This window comes from Candoia aspera, chromosome 2 (assembly GCF_035149785.1).
Source record: "Candoia aspera isolate rCanAsp1 chromosome 2, rCanAsp1.hap2, whole genome shotgun sequence".
Classification (NCBI taxonomy): domain Eukaryota; kingdom Metazoa; phylum Chordata; class Lepidosauria; order Squamata; family Boidae; genus Candoia; species Candoia aspera.
Window position 1 is genome coordinate 30,870,506 of NC_086154.1, and position 13,885 is coordinate 30,884,390.

Here is a 13,885-nt window from a genome sequence, read left to right on the forward strand (position 1 = left end):
AGTTCCAAGCCTTGTCTTGCCAATCCAGCTGAGTTCAGTCTTGTCTCCAGACCCGAGCCTTGTCTTGTCACTCTGGCAGAGTCTTGCCTAGCCTCCATTGCCAAGCCTAACGTCGCCTCTGTGCTGCGTCCTGCAATCAAACCTCAAGCTACTACCTGGCCACGTGCCCTAGCCACACCTGGTCTTGCTGCTTCACTGAGAGAGTTAGCCGAGTTCTGTCTTGCTGTGTTGCCACAGACGCCTTCTACTCTTGACCTGGCAGCCTTGCCCTGTGTTCCTCCACTGCCTGGGTGGACTTGATTGAATTATATTGCCTATTAATAAGGACTCTTTTCTGTTGTAAATAGTTGATTGTTAATAAAGAACTCCCTTTTGTGCCTGGCCATCTCATAGTCTGAACAGGACACCCGCCTTGAATTATATATAAAAATAATAAAGGTGGGATTAAAAAAATATAAAAAATGGAATGCATGTTAGGAAATAGCTATATACGAATTGTTACTGAATAACTGCTAACAAGATTTTGTTATTAGATCTAGCAAATATTTTCAAAAGAGGTGATTTGCAACATGTGGGAGCACATAAAAGCAGCCACATCTTTCTGAACGACTTAAACAGTCATGTGTTTTTCAAGGCTTATGTGGCTGCTTCAGAAGCTGCTCTTGGATGTTTCTGCATGAATGTGTGTGCACAGCCATTTTTGCAAAGTGGCTATTCTGCATAGGTATGCAGAGAAAGTTGGGAGAGGTTTTCAATACATCTGTGGGAGCCCGGAGAAAGATGCAGCTGCTTTAATGAAACCTAATATTAGAAATGTAATTTCCAAATTCCTGCAACTAATAATTCCACTTTATTCTGCTTTGGTCAAATTCCATCTCAAACACTATGTCCAGTTGTGGTCATCATACTTTAAGATGACCAACTTCTGTGTTACCTCAGGGGCTATACATGTCACTCTGGGTTGCAGCCATAGCTTGCAACACATTTCTAGGGCTGCAGGTTATTCACCTCAGTTCTAATCTCTCCTTTCTGCTCCTGTATGGCTCTGCATTGATCGGAGACACTCAACCTCAACCTCAAATATCAAATAAAAAGCTCACAAATTGGCTGTGGAGATAATACTAAAACATTCTGGAAAGGGAACAGTACTGAATAACTAATAAATAGTTGCATTTCCTGCATTGCTTGCATGATACTGACTATTTTTTCATTATGTCAAAAACTCTAAAGTATTGATCAAAATCTTACAGGGCCCTCTCCGCTGTGATTTGCTTAACCATTTGTTATGAACTCAGGTTTGTATCTTACTGTATGTTGGGGGGGGGGTGATGGCACAAGCTTGAGCGTAAGCAGCATAATAAAATATGATTTGAATTACTCGCATTTCCATGCGCAGTAATGCTGAATGGCTCACTGAAATGTGAACACACACCATTGGGAAATGTATTTATCATGTCAGTATCAAAGTATTAAGGGTTGGCTCAGGCCTTTGGGAAAATCAATTGTGCTATAGCAGTATTTCTCACTTTCCTATAAATAATACAATCTGCCAAATATAATTCAACTTTGTGTTTGATGTCCCCCAGTAGGATGAAACAGTGAAGTTAACATCTGATAAACCATGTTCGATATCAGCCTCCATGAAATTTTATATGACAGTTGAAAGGTGCTGAATTATCCCCGAATAGTCTGGGGAGTTCACAGTTCATGCATCTTGGCAGCTTAGAACAATGAAAATATCCTTCTTTTTACTCAGTTCCTATCCATTCCTTTTTAATTGCAAATGGGATCCCAGTCACCTTAAGGATGTCAATTCTCTCCTGCAGGAAAATGGGAGAGAAATATTAGTAAGGGTTTGTATTATTTGCTGATTCTGGGAGGGAATAAACCTGATCCTCAAAATATCAACATTCAGTGGGACTTACTTTCTAGAATGCATGCTTGGCATTTCAGCCTTAGTTCACTAAGCACATTGGACTCATTGATCAGACTGAAAAAAATCCTTTGATCCAGTATGTGTGCATGTGTTAGGTTTTGGACTACAAAGCCAATCTTTCTTTAGCATTGGACGTGCTGTCTGGAGCTAATGGAAATTGGAGTCCAGTTGCTTGCCCATGGGTTCCTATTGAGATCTTAATGGATAGCTACAGTGGTGCATCTGAGCATGTTAACCTAGTGCTCTGTTGGCCACCCCAGCTTCTGTGCTGCAGGAGAGAGTTCTGAAGGCCTCTCAATGTCTCGCTCTTCTCAGACTGCAGGTTGGCAGCAGTAGCATTCCCTTGCTCAGTTGCTTGAACAGGCAAGGAGCAGCAATGAAGGGGAACAGCTGCCCATTCTCTCACTTCCCCACTGGCTTTCTGGCTGAGCAATGAGACATCTATATGTCACTGTCAACTGGCCCTGGCCATTCAGTGTAGCCCACAGAATTACATCTGAGAAAAATGTGTGATGCACCTAATTCATTTACGAGAGAACATCCATTATCCCACCTTTGGCTGCCCAAAGAATTCGTGCTCTGCACAATCAGCATGACTGTCCACCTTCATGCACAAGCCCAAAGGCAAGTGATGTAAGCAGTGCGATCAAAACAGCCGCCTCCTGCAATACATAAATAACCCATTGCTTCCATAAAGCAAGCTGTGTTATTAACCATAAGTGGAAAAACTCTTGGGGACCCTTGGCTGCATCTCATAAATATTAAAATGTGGGCAGTGGGAGGGAAAATGGATTTCCTGAATCAATTAAAAAGTTTGTTCTAGCAGCAGTGAGTGAGTATTTTATGCCTTGGGTCTGTTGGTAGTTGTTGGATTCCATATTTAATAGCCTGAAGTTAACTAGAGATTATATAATGAAATATCCTAAGTTTTCAAGGTTGTTATCCCTGCTTGCAGAATTCACATATTCTGTGGCACTAATAAGGGGCAACTTAGAATGACAGTAAATTCTAACTTTTCTTTAAAAAAATGAATGAAAATACACAAAATCTTTGAATACAGCATAATAAATTTGAATCACCTTTAATAAACAGCATCATAATTTGGAATGGAAGACATTCTGATCAAACAATATTTTCTAAAATCAAGTATGGCACAGTTAGAAAAAAGCTCTGAGCTAAATTCAGCACTGTATGAGCCAAACTGACTTTTGTCCTCAGCAAAAGCACCGGCTTTCGAATGAATCTTTAGGTAGGCACATGGTGTGGTTTTGGACTCACAGTTTTTGAACAGCAGACTTCTTTGCCACACGATATCTATTTCGATATGGTGTGGAGTTTTATGACAGTTTGGGATATAGTACTGATTCCTGAGGACAAATGAAAGCGACCAATCTAGCTGCAGCTTCATCCATCTTCTATTGGGGCATTACAGTAGTTCTTGGATCCTGAATTTTATGTATTTAGATGCAGATTCTACTTGATTAACATTTCATGAAACGAACTTCTTCCATCTTATCTGTGTAGGCCATGTTTGTTAAAGCAGCCAATTTACAGTCTTTAGTTTGCACAGCGTGTAATTAAAGGACCTGCAGTTGCATGGTGACTGCAAGTTTTCTCTCCTTTCTAATCGTGATCTTAACTGCAATCCTTTTATCTCTCCCATATGAACCCGTACATCAGGAGTGTAGTATGGAAAAGGAAAATAAGAAAAAGTTTGAAGAATAGAAAAAGGTAGGTGTCTTCTGATTGTCCATCAGAAGTGTTTCAGAAACACTCACGGATTTGCTTGGTAATCATTTTGGCCTGAAATACACTCATCGCATTACTACTGAACATCATAATGGTTCTTGCTCTAGACAAATCGTTCTTTAGCACATTCTTCCTCAACCTGCTACTCCCTGATATATAAGACTTCAATCCTCATAATTGGACTTTAACTCCCAATGAATTATTCTGGCACTTCCTCTCAAGTCTTCTATGTTGGACATCATATGGAATTCAGATTAAGGAAGTCAACAATAAACGTGCAGAGTAATGTGCAAGAAGTGAAACATCTCTACACAAAGCATCTGGTGGGCTCAGGTATCTGTGCCTCATCCTGTTTTGAGATCCCAATGCAGGAAATTAATTTAAACAGTTTTTTTTACTAGCTGATTATCAACCGTGACCTTTGGACAGAGGCCTCATTTTCATGATGCAGGTGTAAACGCTACATGTATATATGCCAGCTATCAGCATATCCAGTAAGACGCACCCAAAAACAGCACACAGCACTTTTATTAAGATTATACTGATTTAACAATAAAATAGAGGCTAAATCCTTATGCTCTATGAAGGGTATTATAGATAACCAAAGACTGAATACCCATCCACAGATAACATGTTGGAAATTATTGCTCCTCCCAGTGTCCATGGAATATTCTGGAACAGCAGAGTCAAACCCTAATTTTTCCTCATGAAAATGCTTTCTTGACATTTATGAAACTTCCTTCCCCTTATGATGTCCCATATCAGCATTTTCAAGAAGCAAGGGCTTAGGTGTAATTTGCTTAGCCCGTCTACTGACCATTAACCTCCACCTTATTTATTTATTTAATAAATCTATGGCTGTATTCCAGTGTCACTCCTGGTGGTTCACTATAGAACAATTAAACACAAATTAATAAATAAATGCATGAATATATTGCTTCCTTTTTAAAAAAAAAAAATTATTCCATCAATTAACAGGAATTTGGAATTTTGAAATGTCTACAAAATTGATAATGAATCAATACATGCCATTAGAAAACACGGCAATCCAGTAGCATTACAAGAGCATATCCACAGAGTAGTGGAGCAGTTATGAAGGATAGGATCGTGGTAATGAGAGGGGCTCTGCCGAAGAAATGTTTATGCATTCTTTTGGACTGGCAGCAGAGAAGAAAGTGTACAGGACTCTCTCAGAAAGAAGTGCCAAAGTATAGGAGCAGGTACTAAGAAGATCCTGCTGTTTGGGTTAAGCTTTTAACTTTAAAAAAAAAAAAATTTTTTTAAAAGACTTAAAAAAAAAAAATGATAGCACAAAGGAAAAAAATAAAATGAGAAAAGACATAGTGGATAGGAAATAAAACATTGGCAACTAAACAAAATTTACAATAGTCATACAATTAAAACTTCATTACATTGCAATGAGTAGATAATTAATTTACTATATAAAACTAAACTCATTATATCAAATTGAGAAACAATTGAAAATCACTGCAAAACTAAACCTTAATATTTATATTGATATCACCACTATTTGTCATTATCTAAAATAAATGCACATGATCTTATGAAAAAAGAGAAAAAAAGGAAAAATACTAAAAACATTCAACATAAACAATTTTAAGTTCTAGATTCCCTCCCATTGTACCTCAATGGTGATTACATCAGATTATTTATAAACATTGACTTCTGGTGGGGACTTGGCGGACTGAACAGCTGTCCCTGTGGGCTCGGCTGGCGGAGCTGACAACGTGGCAGTTTTTTTGCGCTCAGGCAGTTTTCCTGAAGCCCAGGAGTGTTTTCTGGAAAAAGGAAAACACCTGGAATCACCCCATCTGTCCTCCAGGCAGCTGCTTGGAGCCAGAAGATCTCAAACAGTGTTCGTGTTTGACTGGTAAGAGCTAGCTGGGAGGCAGGGACATCACCATTTTCCAAGCTGCACTGTAGCCTTAAAGGGACACTAAGACTGGCCACCCCATTTCTAAATCACCCAATTTATATTTCTTTTAAGTACGTGTACCCTAAGAGAGGCTTTCTACAGCAAGGAGAAGCTGGCTGTTTTGGTGCTTATCGTTATTTTGGGGATTACTTTTTTAAAAAAATTCTTTTTAAGTTTTGGACCTTGTTTTCCCTCCAAATATTAAGGAGGATTGAGAGTAAATAATTGTCTCCCTGTTATTATTTGTGTACTAAATTTGAAGATGTTAGCATTTTCCTACATGTTGAATTGGCTGATTTGAACCTTCAGCTTTCTGCTTCTACTTTTCCTTGGGAATTGTCTGCATATGTCACTTTTGCTTGTGTAAACACATTCCGGAATGCGGGTATCTTTGACTTTCACTGGTTAAGCTCCCAGGGGGCGCCATAATCTACTGCATGAGACATGGAGGGTTTTAAACAGATTTTCTCTGACTTCCACCAAGATTTTAAGCAGATTCTTTCTGACTCCTACCAAGTTTTTATGCAAGACATTCAGGACATTGTAGAAAATATGAGGTCTAAAATTTGTCATCTGGTTGGGGATGTTGGGGATGAAACTGAGGGTTTTAACAGTGACAGAAATGTCTCTTCTAAGAGTGAGATTGGGATCTCTATTGAAATGCTAGATGAAGATTGGATAGTCGAGTTGGAGAAAATAAAGGGAGAGATCAAGTTGCAAGCCACAAGTGAAATTGATTTTCTGGTAGAACGCCATGGAAATGAAGGGGTTATTATGTATGGGAAGTATCTTGAAGAGAAGTTGGAGTTTTTGAGGGGGGCAGTTGGGCTGTTTGATCTTTTTAAGAAAAAAAGCTCTGTGCACATTGTGGAGATATGTAAATATGCTCTGGTTTATTTTGAAGTGAGATAAGGGTTAAAGAATATTTATCTGGATTGTTTTTAAGGTTTGGCTGACGTTATTTATCTTTAATGATTTGGATTAAGATTAATAAACTATATAAAAATGTCTGCTTGGAGGGTTTTGGGTTTATTAAGATGAAGATCATTAAAATTGTTGTATTACTAAGTATAATGGCAGACAATTTATGTGCTTTTTAGTTTGATTTTTATTGTAGTAGACAGAAATGTATAGAACAGTAGTAGGAAGGGAATAATTAAATAGATGTTATCTTTGGGGAGCGGGAAGTTGTTTAGGAGGTTTATATGAATTTTTCTTTTTTTTTCTTTTAATATAAGGGGAAGGAGAAACTGTACTTAGTGGTTTTTATAATGTGCCAATGTGGAATGATTTATAGAAATAATGTGGTTTTGGTTTAATATAGAGTAAGGGATTGACTATAGAATTTTTTTGTATATCCTTGCTGTTAAAATTCAGAAGTCAAACTTCTTTGTAACTTTGAAAAAAAATTCTCTTGTGTTTTCACTTTTAAGTTTTTTTTCTTTGTAGTTTTTTTGTTTTTCTGTAGCTTTTATCTTTGCTTGAAACTTAATAAAATTCTTATTAAAAAAAGATTATTTATAAACATTAAAATTGCTTCTGGTTACTATCTTTACATCAAATATTTCCTCCTTAAAAACCATACTTTATCTGAATTTGCCTTGTGTGACATGTAATATATAGGGAAGCCATTTTTGCTTAAATTTAGTCAAACTTATATTCTGGATGTATACTGTTAATTCTGTCATTGCTGCATATTCCCCAACTTTGCTTTCCCAATCTGATATTGTCAGCAAAGTATCTCTTTTCCAATGTTGGGCCAAATTTGTCCTCCTAGCCATTAGCATATATCTTTAGACTGATTTTTTTAAAAAAATATTTGTTTTGGAAAGATTCCAAGTTTAAAAAAAGGTTTCAGTTCAAGCTTTGTTTTTAAGATTTTTTAAAATAATGCTGTGTATTTCTTTTTTACCTTTGAATTTTTTTTGCATGACCACCACATATGAAAAAATGTTCCTTCTGTGTCACATTTCCAACATTTATTTTATGATTTATCTATTTTTGCAATTATGGAATTGCAATTACATACTATACAAAAAACATTTTGCATCAATTTTCTCTTAAATTATAGCTTGGTGCAAATTTTATTGAATCTTTAAGTCTTCCAGTTGCTGCGATATAATTGTTCCTTTAAAATTTTGCATCCACTTATCATACAGTCTTTTACTTGTTCTGTTACTATGTCATATTTTAAGAACAACAACATACACACATACACACACCCTAATAGGTGGTCTTTTAATTTTTTTGAATTAAACTTTATTAAATTTTCAAGGTAAAAAGATAAAAACTAACAAAGAATAAAGAAAGTAGAATAGAAGAACAGAGCAGAAAAGAAGAGAGAAAGTAAAGTCAAAAGTGCAGAAAAAGAAAAAGAGAAAAAAGAAAATACAGAAAAAGAATGACTCCTATCTTTCTTTGCTACAGATATAAGTATTTATTTTTTTTATTTTCTATCCCACCTTTATTATTTTTATAAATATACATCTACAATCCTAATAAGTGGTCTTGATTGTGTTTGTGAGTTTCAAATTCTGTCATTTGCCTTAAAAACCCTCCTTCTTTCTTATGGTTGCTTTTTATTCTTTTGGAATATATTGCTTCTTTTATCATCAGTCTAAAAAATATTAATGGTTACAGAGGGTAAAATAGCTTGAGCTTGCTATAAAAGAGCTGTCATTACTGGAATCTGCACCTTGCAATTGGGCAAGATTCCACATAGCAGAAAAGGCTGTTTTAAAGAGCCAGGAAGAAAGTACTGAGTTTGCGTGTTTATTTATTTATTTATTATTCAAATTTTGCTACCGCCCATCTCCCCCAAAAGGGGGACTCTGGGGGGCTTACAATAAAATCAATAAAATCAAGACTATAATAATAACAATTAACATCTATAAAAACAATTACAGATATAAAATGCAATAAATAAATATAAAACCCAAGAGGTTAAAAATTCTGATCAGATGGGAGGGGCTCTAAGGTGTGAGCCAACCCCATGAATGGTTGCCCACCTGCCTGCCCCATGCGAGATGGCAGAACCAGGTTTTCAGGGTCCTCCTAAAGGTCGGAACTGAAGGCGCCTGCAGGGCGGGGGCAACTGCAGAGAAGGTCCGTTTCCTGGACCCCGCCAGATGGAATTCTCTTACTGATGGGGTCTGTAACATGCCCTCTCTGCCTGACCAGGTGGGATGGGTCGATGTTATGGGGATGAGATGGTCCCTCAGGTCCCTCATGCCATGTAGGGGTTTAAAGGTGATAACCAACACCTTGAATTGGACCCCAAAGCAAACTGGCACCCAGTGCAGCTCGCGCAGTAAAGGTGTTATATGTGCTGATCTAGGGGCACCAAAAATAACCCATGCAGCTGCATTCTGGACTAGCTGAAGCTTCCGGATACTCTTGAAGGGTAGCCCCATGTAGAGCGCATTGCAGTAGTCAATATGAGAGATGATGAGGGCATGAGTGACTGTTCGGAGGGCCTCTCACTCCAGGAATGGGCGTAACTGGTGCACAACCCGAAGGTGAGCAAAGGCCCTCCTGGCCACGACTGCCACCTCCTCTGTGAGCAGGAGTTGTGAGTCCAGGAGAACCCCCAGATTACTCACTGGGTCTGTCTGGGGCAGTGCCACCCCATCCAGAACTAAAGATGACAATTTCCCAGAAACCGAGGAGCCATCAACCCACAGCCAGTCCATCTTACCAGGGTTCAGCTGAAGCCTGTTGTTCCCCATCCAGGCCCCCACAGCACCCAGGCACTGAGACAGGGCAGTCACCGCATCATTTACCTCACCCAGGATGGAGATGTATAACTGAGTATCATCAGCATACTGATGATATCTTATCCCATGGTGACGGATGATCTCACCCAGTGGTTTCATGTAGATGTTAAATAAGAGAGGAGAGAGAACTGAACCCTGTGGCACCCCACAATGGAGGGGCCAAGGGTCAGATCTCTCGCTCCCAATCACCATCGATTGGGAACGGCCCTAGGGAAAGGAGGTAAACCAGCGCAAAACCACGCCGCCCACCCCCAACTCCCTGAGCTGTCCCAAAAGGATACCATGATCGATGGTATCAAAAGCCGCTGAGAGATCAAGAAGAGCCAGGATGGATGCACTCCCTCCATCCCGCTCCCACCAGAGATCATCCATAAGTGCGACCAATGCCATTTCTGTCCTATATCCTGGCCTGAAACCTGACTGAAAGGGGTCCAGATAATCCATTTCATCCAGAAACCTCTGGAGTTGTAATGCCACCACCTTCTCAACCACCTTCCCTAAAAAGGGGAGGTGGGAGACTGGACGAAAATTGTCCAGCATAGTTGGGTCCAGTGATGGCTTCTTGAGGAGGGGGTGCACCAGCACCTCCTTAAAGGCAGTCGGAAACACCCCCTCTCCCTAGGATGTATTAACCATTGCATGGACCCAACCACATGTCACCTCCCGGGCTGCCTTCACCAGCCAGGAGGGACATGGATCTAAATGACATGTGGTGGCATTCACAATCCAGAGTATCCTGTCCACTTCCTCAGGTCCAACAGGATCAAACTGTTCCCAGATAACTGGGCAAGAACATTCTCTTGGCATCTCCACCGACCCTGCTTCACGCTTGGAGTCCAACTTGGAGCGAATCTGAGCGATTTTATCCTGCAGATGCTCAGAAAACTCTTCCGCACGGCCCTGTAGGTGGGCAACTGGGCCCATCTTCCCCAAAAGGGCCATGGGGCAGCATTCTGCGGATGCAATAAGAGCAGAGAAATATTGGCGTTTCGCCACTCTTACTGCCACAAGGTAGGCCTTAATGGTGGCTCTAACCTGTGTTTGGTCGGATTCGGTCTTTGTCTTCCTCCAGCAGTGCTCTAGACGTCTCTTAAGCCTCTTCAAAACCCTCAACTTCTCCGTAAACCATGGGGAATGTCGGGTTGGATGAGGCAAGAGAGGTCGCATAGGCACGATCCTGTCCAAGGCCCTGGCCACCTCCCTATTCCAGGTAGTGGCCAGGGCCTCTGCTAGACCTTGCAGCAGATCCTCGGGTATAACCCCCAGCTCCCTCTGAAACCTCACTGGGTCCATCAGTCGCCAGGAGCGGACCAGCCGAATAGGTCCTGCCTCCCTGTGGAGGGGGGCAGCATAGGAGAATCTCAGGGTCACCAGGGCAATGGGGACAGATCTACCTCTCCCCTCAGATCACATTGCCACTGCTCCAACAAGAAAACCAAGTCTGGAGTGAGGCCACTGTCTTGAGTTGGGTCCCAACTAATCTGGGACAGGCCCATGACTGCCGTGGTAGCCATGAACTCCTGAGCTGCATCTGCATCCAGGGAAGGCAGGTTGAATTTCCCCAAGACCATAAGCCTGGGGAACTCCACCACCAGCCCCGAGATGGCCTCAAGCAGCTCAGGCAGGGAGGTTGCCATGAAGCAGGGAGGCTGGTACAGCAGCAACACTCCCAACTGTTCTCAGGAACCCAACTTGAAAAACAGGGTCTCACAACTGGCCACCTGTGGAGCAGGGCCCCTGAAGGCCACTAGAGATTCTCGGATGACAACTGCCACCCCACCTCCCCTGCCCCAGTGTCGCGGCTGGTGCCACAACTGAAACCCGGCTGGGCACATTTCTGAAAGGGCTACCCCCCCTTCCTGACCCAGCCAGGTCTCAGTGATACACGCCAGATCTGCCCCCTCCTCTGTGATCAAGTCACTTATAAGGGAGGCTTTGTTGTTGACTGACCTGGTGTTCAAAAGCAGCAGCCGGAGACCAGGGCCCTCAAGAATCTGCTGACCAGTGCCTGGGTCTGAACCCGGAGGGCTGGAACACTGGTAACAAACACCGGGGGCGTCTTCCCCAAAGATAGCCCGCCCTTCGGTTCCCGTCATAACATCCCTGACCCGTCACCACCTCAATACTACACCCCGCCCTATAGCCCCCAGGGTTTCTAGGCCCAGTTGCCTCCACTCCCAGACCTTCAGGAACTCTGGGTGGAAATAAGGGTCTCCTCCTCCACTCACACATCTCCAACACTCAATCCCAGGGCAGTGGCTGGCCACACAGTGCACCAGCTCACGCTCTCAGCACTGCGGGAGCCTAACCAATGCCCCCAGACTCTCCCTGTGCCCCCCCTCAGCCTCTCTCACTGGTCAATGGGGAGGCACCTCATCCATTCCTGCCCACCTCCTGTCTCTCACACAGGGGTGAACACCCTTACACACACACAGTTCTGGACTCCCCCCAAGTCTCTCACACTTGGAAGGGAGTACCACACACACACTGGAGGGACCCTGTTAACTACCTGGGCAGTTAGGGGAATGACCCACGCTCTGGACTAACCCTCCACTCCACACCGCGGAGGCCTACATGCCAATGACCGTCGCCGTTATTATATCTCTTCTGCGGTTGGAAGCCATTGATCCAGCCCTACTCAATCCTCCTTCCCCCATCTTGAGGGCTTCAGTAAGGGGCCAGAAACCATAAAGGCTCACCACCACAACCACCACTACCAAGATCTTCATCCAGAGGGTTCTGGCATCGGGGCCTAAAGTCCCAACACTCACCCTATCGTCAGCCACTCCACCAAGGGCTTGCTGCCAGGGCCCAGAGAAATGCCAGGGAAGATGCCGGGGCTCAGAAAAGAAGCCAAGTCCACTGCTCCTCGCTGCAAGGCCACCGCGTTGCTGAGCCGACTCTGCTGTGCTGTTTGCTGGGGTCCACCGAGCTGCCTGCTGTCAGGGAAACGCTAGGCCACTCCTCCACACCGCCCAGGCCGCCGCGCGTCACGTCGCCTGGTTGCAGTCCCCCCAGGTCCCCCCAAATCCTCAGGGTCTATCCCTGGGCCTGCCGGACCTACCGGGATCCACCAAGCACCAAAAGCACGGCGTGCCTCAATCGCTCCGTGCCAGGGACTCCGTCCACCTCCGTTCGTCTCCTCCGGCAGCCCAAGGTATTACAGCTGGGGGAGTAGAGGGTATAAAGCCAGGAGACTTCTTCGAAATATTAAAGTCAGGAGATTTCTTCTCCCCAACCAATCCAACCAGTGATTGGGCGAGGGGCTGATAGTCAAAGCCTGAAGAAGCCCCAAAACTCCATGGAGGTTGGAAATCTCCCCTTCCTGGAGTGGCGGCAGTCAGCGTCTGCCTCTGGTTGCCATCTTTACTGTTCAGGCAACAGGAGAATGGTGACCATCTTGAGCTTGAGTTGGTACAAGTAGTCCTTGCTTAACAACCATTCGTTTAATGATTGTTTGGACTTACAACGGTGCTGAAAAAAATGACTTATAACCAGTCCTCACGACTGTTGCAGTGTCTCCATGGTCATGTGATCATGGTTTGGGCGCTTGGCAACCAGTTTGCATTTATGACTGTCGTAGCATCCTGTTGTCATGTGATCACCATTTTTGACCTTCCCGGCTGGCTTCTGGCAAGCAAAATCAGTGGGGAACATGTGATTTGCTTAACGACCATGTGGTTCGCTTAACACCTGCAGTGATTTGCTTAACAACCACCACAAAAAAAAGTGGTAAAATCAGGTCGGATTTGCTTAATGACTGCTTCGCTTAGCAAACGAAATTCTGGTCCCAATCGTGGTTAAGTGAGGACTACCTGTAGCTGTCTACATAGAAGAAGGCGTGGATAATTAGGGAGGAAGCAGCTCAAGGCTTTGTTCTATTGCTGGTGGGAGGGCAGGGAAGATGGCAAAAAGACAAAGACAAGAAACAGCCCAGAGTTGCCGGGAGTGGGTGGCATATAAATTTAATACATCCTTATTTTTTTATTATTATTATTATTATTATTATTATTATTATTGTTGTTGTTGTTGTTGTTGTTGTTGTTGTTATTATGAAAAAGATTCTGTCTTCTATATCAGAGCATGCAGGAGACTACCAAATACAAAACTGCCCTGGTTCTAAAGGTCTGCTGTACTAAGTGAAACCAGCTCCTCAACTAACTTGGAAAACTCTCACCTCTTTCAGCATCTTTGCTCTAATTCTGCTGAATAAAAGTGCTTCTGTTGCTTACCATCCTGGAGGCGGACTTTGCTCAAACTATATTCAGGGGAAACATGAAAGAATACCCCCCACCCCCAACATTTTCCATTATGCACGCTCCTGCTATTCCCCAGCAGTTAATTGTCAAAACAAGATGATTTCTTCTTTATCTTGCAATGCAAAACAGCAGGAGAGTAACAAGATTCCTGATGAGGTTTTATTTCCTTTACCAGAAAAAGTGCATCTACAAAGTCACATGCTCAAATCATACTGAGTTATCAGCATAT